The following is a 12,079-nucleotide window of genomic DNA, read 5'->3' as shown; positions in this document are numbered from 1 at the left end:
CCTGTACTCCTGTAATGGGACTTTGGCCCCCAACAGGCCTTGAACTTGTTTTTGCCAAGTACCAGTGACCTCTTTGATAGCAAATCCATCAACTACCCGTCAGGCCTTATCCTCCATGATCTTTCAGGGACATATGACCCTAAATGATTTCTCTCTTCTTTCTTTCTTTCTTTTTGTAAATATATTTTTATTGATTTCAGAGAGGAAAGGAGAGGGAGAGAGAGATAGAAACATCAATGAGAGAGAATCATTGATTGGCTGCCTCCTGCACACCCCCTACTGGGGACCAAGCCTGCAACCCAGGCATGTGCCCTTGACCGGAATCAAACCCTGGACCCTTCAGTCCGCAGGCCGGTGCTCTATCCACTGAGCCAAACCAGCCAGGGCTCTTTTTTAAACCCTCCTCTCCTTGGTTCCCAGCCTATCTCCTGCCTCTACCCCTCGCCCCCTCCAAAAAAACACACACTTCTGGATGTTGTTTCTCAGCCTCCTTACAGACCCCTGCATTCTTCCATAACCCCTCAACAGCGGGGTTCCCCAGGCCCCATCTCATCTTCTTTCTTTATCTTCTCACCTCCCCAGGTTCAGCTGTGTGTCTACATGTCTTCAATATTGACATCTATACACAAGCCAGATCCTGCACCTCAAAGGCAGCACCTATTGCGTGCCTGAGCCCTGGGCTGGGCACCAAGGACAGACAAAAGGTGTGATCATAGCACATCTGCAATGCTGGTGAGCGAGGCCAAGGCTTCGCTGGGACCGCCACCACTGTGCTGGCTGCGCCTTCCCGAGTGTGCTTCTCGGCACCTGACTCGTGGAGGGACGGTGCAGGGCACTCAGCTGAGTCTCACTTGCATTCTTTGATGACAAAGCCCATTCTTGTGAAACCACAATGTTACAGCTTCGCCTCAGTGGCCAAATCCAGAGCCGCCTCCTAGGTCCTCTCCACTGCAACTACCGTGGGTCAGTCTAGGCCCTCATCTGCTTTCCCCTGGGCCTGAGGGAGAGCCTCCGCTCTGGTCTTCCTACCTGCAGACTCTTTCCTTCACATCCATATTTCCTCCCAGCTGCTAGTGTGATCGTCCCCAAACCAATGTGATAATAATATCAACCCCTGCACCAATAACTCCATACCCCCCGCCGCCCCCTGATTGCACTCAGCAGCTGCTCTGGCATTTGAAATCATACCACCATCACCTCATCTCTCCTACTACTTCCTTCCCTGTGCCACAAACCCAAGGCCTTAACCACACAAAAGAGTCACAGATCCCAAATACCTCAAGCCTGTCATTGTGCCATTTCCTCTGCTTGGTAGTTTTATCCCTTCTCTGATGGTCACTTTCAAAGCCCAGTTTGAGCCTCCCCCAGCAGTCCAGGCAGACAATGTGATGAGGTGGGGGCTGAGTCTGCTTCCCCACTAGACCAGACTATGCCTGACTCATGCCTGTTTCTCCCCAACAACCAACACAAGGTCAGGCACAAAGTAGATATTCACTAAAAATCTAAGTGCCTGAGTGAGTGAATGCCATATTCCCTCACACCTTTACTCAGGCATAAAGACAAGGAAAATAGCTCCATGAAGACAGGCATTTTCTTTGTTTTGCTCATTGCTGGTTTTCCAGTGGCACTATAGCACTTGGCACATAGTAGATGCTCAATAAACACGTATTTGTTAAACGAATGTATGAGTGAAAGGTGTGCAATTCAAATCTGACTAACCATTCTAAAGATGGACACAGACACACGATGTGACAACAATGGTAATTCTCCTTGTTCAGTGACTTTGAGCTAAGGGCATCCATGATTGCTTGAAGTCCACCCAAGAACCCTATGAGGTGGGATGCCGGGACCACACACCCACCTCCTGTACAGCCTCCTGCCTGCGTGGCCGTTCTAAAGCATCAGCATAACCAAGCCGGCCTCTGTTAAGAGCCTCCCCGGTTCCCCAGGGCTCAGATTTTCTAACTTGACTCCCCACTTTCGGGCATACCACCATCCTCACGTTCTCCAATTCCAGTCCCTGCATTTTCCCATTTCCACGTGCTTCCTCGTGGTGTTCCTGATCCCGGAGCACCTATCCTCTCATATTTCCAAACCCACTGCCTACTCTTCTTTCAGAGTTCAGCTGTTGGAATTTTTCTTGACCCTCCTGAAGCTGGAGGGAAAGTGTGCTACATATACAGGTTGCCAGGCCTCCACCCTGGGAATTTTGATTCAGGAATCTGGGAATGGAGCCCAGAAACCTCGGTTTTCTTTTTTTCTTTCTAAAATATATTTTATTGATATTTTACAGAGAGGAAGGGAGAGGGATAGAGAGCTAGAAACATCAATGAGAGAGAAACATTGATCAGCTGCCTCCTGCACACCTCCCACTGGGGATGTGCCCGCAACCAAGGTACATGCCCTTGACCAAAATCGAACCGGGGACCTTTCAGTCCGCAGGCCGACGCTCTATCCACTGAGCCAAACCGGTTTCGGCAGAAACCTCGGTTTTCACAACCATCTCTGGCCAGTCTTATTTTCAGTCAAGTTTGGGTTTATCAGGTGGCAAGGCTAAGGCTGGGCTATGCTGTGTAAGAAACACCCCCCAAATCTCAGGGATGCCACACTACAAAGCTCTATTTCTGCAGCAGGTTTGGGCTACTTCCCAGAGCAGCTGCCCTTCAGAGAATCTCAGTGCTGTGGGTGGAGAAATTTATACACAGCTTAGCAACATGCTGGACTCCGAGAGCCTCAGCTTCAAGGACCCAATCTCATTCATCTCTGCCTCCCCGTGGTACCTGGCACAGGACTGATCACACCTGCTGTGCTCAGGAGCAGAAGAACGAATACCCATTTGACCTGTTCACCCATTAACTAGTATTTAAGGAGATAACTCTTTGCACCAGGATTATGCTTGATGCTGGAGACACAGCGATGAGCAAAGCAAACATCAACCTCTCCATGGAGCCAGTCACCTAGCTTCTCTAAGCCCTAAGCTACAAACCTGTAAAATGGGCCATATTACTCACCCTGCAGGCACCATGTGAGAGGGTTTACTGAGAAAATGAGTGTGGAAGCCATTTGTAACTTGAAAATCTCAATTCCAGCAGATGCCAATGGGCCCTGTTACTCTGGTGTGTGCCCCTGCTGCTCCTCCAGCCCTCACATCCCGTTTTCAGGTTTTATTCCTTAGGCCCCTGGAATTTAGTAGCACAGCCCTCTGCTATTTCCACTTCCCTTTCAAATCATCATAAACCTGTAGCATGAATATAATATTAATAATAGTGATAATAATAGCTCTTTTTTATTTTTTAGAGAGCAAGGAGAGAGAGAGAGAGAGAGAGAGAGAGAGAGAGAGAGAGAGAGAGAGAGAGGAACATAAATTTGTTGTTCCACTTATTTATGCATGCATTAGTTGTTTCTTAGGTGCCCTGATCAGGGATCAGACCTGCAACCTCAGCGTATTGGACAATGCTCTAACCAACTGAGGCACCTAGCAAGGGCAATAGCGAAGTCTTATATAGTACATATCATGTACTGAGCTCTGTTTTAAATGTTTTATTTCTATTAATTCATTTAATCTTCATAACGACCATCTGAGGATACTACTATTATATCCATTTACAAACAAGGAAACTCAAGCACAAAGAGTTTAAGTAGATTGCTCATGGCAGCAGCTGGGATCCACTCCAGGCAGAAGTCGTGAGCTATTGAATCATTCTCCAGGTGAACTGGTTATCTGCCTCCCGGAGGCTCATTCCAGTCCTTCTCTCCACCAAAAAACAGTCAACATCTGGCAGCAGAGACACATGGCACTGGCTTTGTAGACATATTTTGGGAGAACTGAGTCATTACAACATTGAGCCTCCTATCCATTTACATGGTATATCCATTCGTTTAGGACCTCTTTAAAGTCTTTCTATAAAATTTAAATTTGTTTCACATAAAGGATATTAACCTATCTTTAAAAGACTTACTTAGGTACTATATACTTTTATAAATGATGTTTTTACATTTTCTAAAAGTCTGTTGCTGTGATTTAAAAAAGCAATTTATTTTAAGGTATTTCTCTTATTCCAACAAACTTGCCTCCATGTTCAGCCAGAGCCAGAGACCCGGGAGTGACCTAGGACCCTCCCACTCTCTCACCAGCACTTCCAGTCTGCAGCTGTGTCTGACAGACTCTCTCTCTTCAGCGGGTATTCCATCCACCTCCAGGCCTCAGTGTAGGCCTCATTATTTTTGGCCTGAGGTGATTTCTAACTGATCTGCCAAATCAACCTTCACATGGCAGGGCCACTGTCAACCCTAACTGTATCCTTGTGCAAATAGAAAAAGGAGTCCCTTCCTCATGACGCTCTACCTCCCTCTGTCAGGTAATTGCTGCAATGAATATTCAAATATATGATGTCTGCAATGTAATTGGTGACCCTCATGTGTCTGTCTTGTGTAGTGCATATGGGCACAGCCATCGGTGGTGGCCCTGTACGCGGCCACAGAGGGATCTTTACAAAATGAAAGTCTGATCATAGCATTCTGTGATGAGCTGAATGTCCCCCACCCCCGACCCCCGACCCCCAATGCATAAGTCAAAGCCCTAACCCCCAAAGTAATGGTATCAGGAGGTAGGGCTTTGGGGAGGTAATTAGGGCTAGTTGAGGACACTAAGGTAGAGCCCCTGATTGGATTAGTGCCCTTCTAAGCAAAGGAAGAGAGACCAAATCCTTTTCTCTCTGCCACCTGAAGAGGACGGCCACCTGCAAGCCAGGAAGAAGCCCTGACCAAGAACTGAATCTGCAGGCACCTTGACCTTGGACTTCCTCAGCCTCCAAAACTGTGAGTAATAAATGTTTGTTGTTTAGGCCTCCAAGTCTATGGTATTTTGTTATAGCAGCCTGAGTTGATTAAGACATATTCCTTTGCTTAAAGTTATTGAAAGGTACCTATCTAAAATTCTTTCTTTGATTTAATTACTTAAAATAGGCAATACTTTAACATGGTTCAAAAAGCTAAATAAGCCCAGGCTGGTTTGGCTCAGTGGATAGAGTGTCAGCCTGCGGACTGAAGGGTCCTGGGTTCAATTCCAGTCAATGGTACATGCCCAGGTTTTGGGCTCCATCCCCAGTAGGGGGCATGCAGGAGGCAGCCGATCAAAGATGTTTCTATCTCTTTCTCCCTTTCCCTTCCTCTCTGAAATCAATAAAAAAATATATTTTTGAAATCTAAATAATATCAAATATTACTGTACAGTGAAAATTCTTACTCTAACAACTGTACTCGCCACCTTGTTCTCACAAACCACCCATAGAGAACCACTTTTATTAGTTTCTAATGTACTTTCCAGGATTTCTTTATGACAATACAAGCAAACATACACACACTTTAATTATATAACAGTAGCATGATACACTCACTCTACACCTTGGTCCCTGGTATTTAGCTAACAATATATTTTGAAGCTCTTTCATATTTATACATAATGAACACCCTCATCCTTTTTGAGATCTGCATACCTGCTGATGGACAAGTTTCTGACCTATTGCGGATAATATTCAATGCAGAACATTGATATATATGTCCTTTCATAATTTGAATGAAAATTCTATTTATCCACCCTGTGCAGCTGGTATGGACTTGTGACTTGCTTTGACTAATAGAATATGGCAGAAGTGCCCTGGCTGGGTAGCTCAGTTGGTTAGAGCATCCTCCTGATACGCCAACATTGCAAGTTTGATCCCTGGTCAGGGCACAAATAAGAATCAACCAATGAATGCATGGGTGGAACGACAAATCTCTCTCTCTCTCTCTCTCTCTCTCTCTCTCTCTCTCCCTCCCTCTCTCAAATCAATGGATTAAAAAAATTAATTAAAAAAAGAGAGAATATGGCAGAAGTAATGTGTAACTTCTGAGCAGTGTCTCAAGAGACCCTGCTTCTACTTTCACCTTGGAATCCTGAGGCCACTGTGCTATGAAGAAACCCGGATGAAATAGCACACGGAGAGAGTGGCTCAACCATCCCATTCCACCAGGCCACCAGAGCTAAGATCCCGGACATGGGCGTGTGAGAGAGACCATCATGGGCCATCCAGCTCCAGCAGAGGTGCCAGCCCCCTGTCACCACTTGTAATCTAAGGTAAGACCAGCAGAAAAACCACCCGGCCATCCCTAGGATCTGGAAAAATAAATCACTGTTTTATGCCAGTGAGTATTGAGATGGTTTCTTATGAAACAGCAGCTAACAGATACAGCAGGAAAACCTTTCAGATAGATTCAGAAATGGGACTGCTGGTTCAAAGTGTATATGCATTTATAATTTTGATAAATATTATCTGGGTTGTATCATTTTGCATTTCTACCAACAATGGGTCAAAGTCACTGTTTCTGCCACAGTCTTACCAAAAGAGTGTTTTATCAAACATAGATTTTTGCTAATGAAATAAAAAATGTTATTTCAGTATTATCTTAATTTTCATTTCTCTTATTATATATGAAGTTGAACATCCGCATATGTGTTTAAATCCTTACCATTTACTTTTTTTGTGATCTGTTTTTCACATTTTTTATTTAACTATTGGTCTTTCTTATCAATATGTGGAAGCTCCTGAACTAGTACGGAACCGGTTTGGCTCAGTGGATAGAGCGTCAGCCTGCAGACTGAAAGGTCCCAGGTTCGATTCCGGTCAAGGGCATGTACCTTGGTTGCAGGCACATCCCCAGTAGGAGGTGTGCAGGAGGCAGCTGATAGATGTTTCTCTCTCATCAATGTTTCTAACTCTCTATCCCTCTCCCTTCCTCTCTGTAAAAAATCAATAAAATATATTTTAAAAAATACTTTTTATATAATAGGAATTGCACATATATTTCCAGTTTGTTGTTTGTCTTTTGATCTTGCTTTGATGTTTTTACCATGCAGACTTTTTTCATGTAGACAAATGCATTACTCTGTTATTTATAGCTTCTGAATTTTACTTCACTCCGAGAGTTATAAAGGATTTTGCCCATATTTTCTTCTAGAATTTTTTGAAGTTTATCCTGACAACTGTGTAATCTATCACCTTTACTTCTTTTTTTTTTTTAATTTTTTATTGATTTTTTACAGAGAGGAAGAGAGGGGGACAGAAAGTTAGAAACATCGATGAGAGACATTGATCAGCCGCCTCCTGCACGCCCACCACCGGGGATGTGCCCGCAACCCAAGTACATGCCCCCGACCGGAATCGAACCCGGGACCCCTCAGTCCGCAGGCCGACACTCCATCCACCGAGCCAAACTGGCCAGGGCTATCACCTTTACTTCTTAAAAATAAATTTTTATTGATTTCAGAGAGGAAGGAAGAGGGAGAAGTAGAAACATCAATGATGAGAAAGAATCATTGATTGGCTGCCTTCTGCATGCCCCACACTGGGGATCAAGTCCTCAATCCGGGCATGTGCCCTGATCAGGAATCAAACTGTGACCTCCTGATTCATAGGTTGATGTTCCACCACTGAGCCATGCTGGCCAGGCTGATCCATCCATCACCTTTAGAATGAAGTTTAAGACCAAGGTTATGGCATGGGTAACCTTATGTCACCCATATAGTGAAGAAACAGGAAAATCAGAAGCTGGTTTAGGAAAGTCTCAGGTGCGGGGGGGTGGGGGGGGGCGGGGATGCATCCTGTTTGGGACACGTTGAGTTTATGATGCCTATGGGACCTCTAGAATGTCTAGGGGGCAAGTAGATTCCGGGGTCTGGAACTCAAGAGAAAATTTTGAGTTGGAGACATGGGTTCGGGAGCTAGCATATAGATGTCAGTTAAAGCCATGTGAATAGGTGTAGAGTTCGAAGAGGAGAGGTTCTCAGTGAAGCTCTAGGAAGTGATCAAGGTCAGGCCCAAAGCACATCATGAGAAAAGACTTGTGGAGGCTTCATCTCTGTGGCCTTTGGGGCTTGGCACAAAAACAGTCTCATAGACATTTGTGGGGTGAACAGAAGCCCTTTAACTTGAGACATGCATGGATATCTTTGTCTCTTGGGACACCGCTAACCATGAGAGACAAAAGGACCCACAACTTCCCCAGCTGTCAGCCCCAACACAGAAAGTGTGGGAAGGAAGAAGGCTCAGACTCACAGGCAGTCTGCCCCTCCTATCCCAGATGATCCAAAGCAGGGCATCAATAGGTAGCAGCAAGTCCCCAAAGGTGAATGGAGCCCCGGGAGCCACCTCTGATGAGTTTTACCCTTGGATCCTAGTGCAGTGGTTAAGAGCATAGACTCTGGAGCTTCCTCTTTGGGTTCAAATCCTAGCTCTCTCACTTACTAGTGTGTAACTTTGGGCAAGTTACTTAATATCTCTGTGCTTCAGTTTCTATCTATCTCACAGAATTGGCATGGAGATTAAATAAGTAAATATTTATGAAGTGCTTATTTGGTACCTGGTACATAGTAAATGCTATATAAATTTTATATTTAAAAGAAATAATTTGGCCCTGGTTGAGTAGCTTGGTTAGAGCATCATACTGATATGCCAAGGTTGTGGGTTCATTCTCTAGTCAGGGCATGTACAAGAATCAACCAGTGAATGCATAAATAAATGGAACAACAAATCAATCTTTCTCTTTCTCTCCTAAATCAATAAATAAAAATTTAAAAAGGGATCATCTCATTCACTTGTGAATAGTTATTGATCAGCTACTATGTGCCAGGCATAGTTGTAGGTGCTTGGGACACAGCAGTGAATAATGCAGGTGAAAATTCTTGTCCTCATGGAGTTTACATTCTGGTAGGTGAAGAGGAGGGGTAAAGACAAACAATACATAAAATAAATAAGCCAAATATATGGTGTGTCAGGTCCAAGTGGAGGCATGAGAGATTCACAGGAGTTAGCAAGGCCATTAGCCTAGGACCTGGTGCACAGTGGGGTTTAGGAGATGGAAATGGTGGGGGACAAGCAGCAGAGTGGGATCCCTGGTGGAGACACTGGGGCTGCTGACACCCTCAGAGTAACAATCATCATCATACCGTTATATAATAGCAGCAAACACTTACATAGCACAGTACCAGGCACTGTTCTATTCACTTTACTTGTATCACTTTATTTAATCCTTACAGCAGCCCTATGAAGTTAGAACAATTATTGTTCCCATTTTTCAAATGAGTAAACTGAGGAATAGAAAGGTTAAGTACCTTGCCTTATAGAATTATACAGAAGGTGAACGAGTTGGGATTCTAAGCCAGGTCATCTAGCTCCAGTGTTTGTAGGATGGACCTACAAGGGGAAGGGACAGGGCAGGCTACCAAGCCTCAGGATCAGGTAGGGCCTGACCTTTATACAGACTGAAAGAAAAATATGCATACATCACCAATAGCCACACATCCAAGACCCAATATACTTAATACGCACTTCAAGGCTGCTCAAAGGGCCTGAGTAGTAAAGGACCATGAAACAAAGGCAAGGGTTCAGGTCTGGAAAGCCCCATCCGCAGAACCATTCTCTCTAGATGGCCCCTGTTCCCCATCCCTCCTCATACCACTCCTCATGCCTTTGAGCCAGCCTCCTGGGGCCGTAAGTCACCATCCCAAAGCTCCCTGATCCTACCCAGAGACCACAAATAAAATGGTGAATATCATCATCCTGGGCAATTTAACAAAGGCAACAACAATTCCAAATCACAGCTGAGGACCAAGAAGGCAAGTCATCTAAAGGCTGAGAAGCAGCCTTAGCTGGTTTTCTCAGTGGTTAGAGCATTGCCCTGCAGATCGCAGGGTCATGGGTTCAATTCCCGGTCAAGGGCAACATACCCCAGTTGCAGGTTCCCCAGCCATGGAAGGCGGTGCGTGTGAGTGGCAGCCAACCAATGTGTCTCTCTCTCATGTCGATGTTTCTTTGTCTCTCTCCCTGCCCTCCTCCCTCCTTTCCACTCTCTCTAGAAATCAATGGAAAAAATATCCTTGGATGAGGATCAAAAATAAAATTAAAAGGCTTAGAAGCGGGGGTGGGGTGGGGGGAAAGGACCCATATGTAATACCTTAATCAATAAAGAAAAAATAAACAAAACGAACAAACAAACAAAGGCTGAGAAGCAGAGAGAGGCAGGGCTGAGAGAGTGCTAAACTCACAGCAGTAAAAACCAGAAGAGGCAGAACACTCAACATGTTCCAAGACCCTTCCGTATCCTTCCTAACCTCACTTGATATTGTTCCATTTTTACCGTAGGCAAGGCAGAAATGACCTGACCAAGTTGTCCAATGGAGAAACTGAGTCCCAGAGAGGAGCAATGACTTATTCAAGATCACACCCAGGACTAGGAGTCAGATGCCCACAATTCCTTCCACTGTGTCACACAGAAAGACAGTCTGAGACAGACACAGTGAGAAGGAGAGGGAGAGGGAGAAGGGAGAAAGGAGAAGGGAGAAGGGAGAAGGGAGAAGGGAGATGGGAGAGGGAGAGAACAGGGAGGCATGGAGGTAGAGGTTGACATGAAAGACCCACAAGCAGAGAAATCTTCCTCATGATCTCCAAGGGATCCCACAGAACAGGCTTGGCCTCCTGAAACCCCTCCAACCTCTCATTTCCCCTGTGTGTTGATCAGAGTGGCAGCATCCTCATTCCTGACCCCCAGGCGAGCTGGGTTCTAGAGCAGCCGTGGGCAAACTATGGCCCGCGGGCCGGATCCGGCCCGCGGAGACGAAAGAGCGGAGGGTTCTCTTGCTCTCCCCTCCGCTCCTTTACTTTGAATTTATATTAGTTCACACAAACACTCCATCCATGCTTTTGTTCCGGCCCTCCGGTCCAGTTTAAGAACCCATTGTGGCCCTCGAGTAAAAAAGTTTGCCCACCCCTGTTCTAGAGGGAAGAGGAGAAGAATCAAAGCCCCTTATATAGGATAAGACAGCATTCATCAGTTTCCAAACTCATAATCACTGGACTTTACAGCAGGGAATACCCATAAAGATGATCTCCCTTTATATAGATGGGAGATCAAGGCCCAGAGACAAGTGACTTTCCAGAAGGCCACAGCAACTCAGTTACAGGAATCTAGATTTTCTTACCAGGGCATACTAGCGAGGGGTCTTTTCTCCCCCTGCTTGAACCTTCATATAAGCTTCCTGCAAAGAGCTATGGGGTCCAGGAGACTTGATATTTATTCCAGGTGTGCTGAGACTCAATCAGTGGCTATAGGACTCTTCCTATTGAGTAAGTTCCACAAGTGCAAGGTGTTTTTATTTGTGAGGCCCTGATGTATCTCCTGCTCCTAGAACAGTATCTATCCCATAGTAAGTGCCCAATAAATAACTATTGAATGAACGTCTAGAGGGCCAGGGTTAGAGAAGTGTCACTGTGAGAGTCTGAAGCCTAAAAGAGAAAACCAAGGAATATGAGCTTTATCTTCAGACACATGAAAGGCTGTAATTCTGTCCACAGATATTTACTGAGGGCCCGTTAGGTACGGAACCAGGTGCTGGGACTCAGGTAAAAACAAGACAGTCATACCCTGACTTCAAGAGTTCACGGTCAACTATAATCAACTATAATGTGGAATATATGTGCAGATTTTAGATATGTGGGGGCTCTGGAGGGTAACCCAGGTGGCGAGGCAAACTGCTCTATATAATACAGATACTTTCTCAGCCTGAGCTAAACTGAAATGGTCTGGCTGCTCACAAGGTGGTGAGTGCGGTGGGACTGCAGTGCTCAAGCAGGGCGCCAGCCACCCACCTGTCGTCAAAGGCTGCGCCAGGACGATGCGGAGTGGGGGAAAGAGATTTCTGCTTGGGTGAGGTCACTTCCCACCCCCAGATCCTCTGCCTTCAAAATCCTGCAATTCTGACGCTGGATCTTATCATTTCCTGAATTTCAAGGTCCCAAGGTCCCATGACAGCTCCAAAGTCTAAGTCTTCAGTCTGCCCACGCCTCTGGCCCCAAAAGAAATAGAGCCGAATTCATCAAGGGTCCTACGACCTACTGCTTCAAAAGGTCTCTGGAGTTAGTTAGCGCCCCCTCCCCGCCTCGTGGGAGCTGGAGGGGCGCAGCTTGAGCGCCCAGGGACGTCGTGGGGACAAGGGTGTTCCAGAGAAGGGTTGACAGGAGCCGGGGCATGTGACAGTCAAAACGTC

This window comes from Plecotus auritus (assembly GCF_963455305.1).
Source record: "Plecotus auritus genome assembly, chromosome: 7".
Taxonomy (NCBI): domain Eukaryota; kingdom Metazoa; phylum Chordata; class Mammalia; order Chiroptera; family Vespertilionidae; genus Plecotus; species Plecotus auritus.
Note: the sequence above shows the minus strand (reverse complement) of the source record.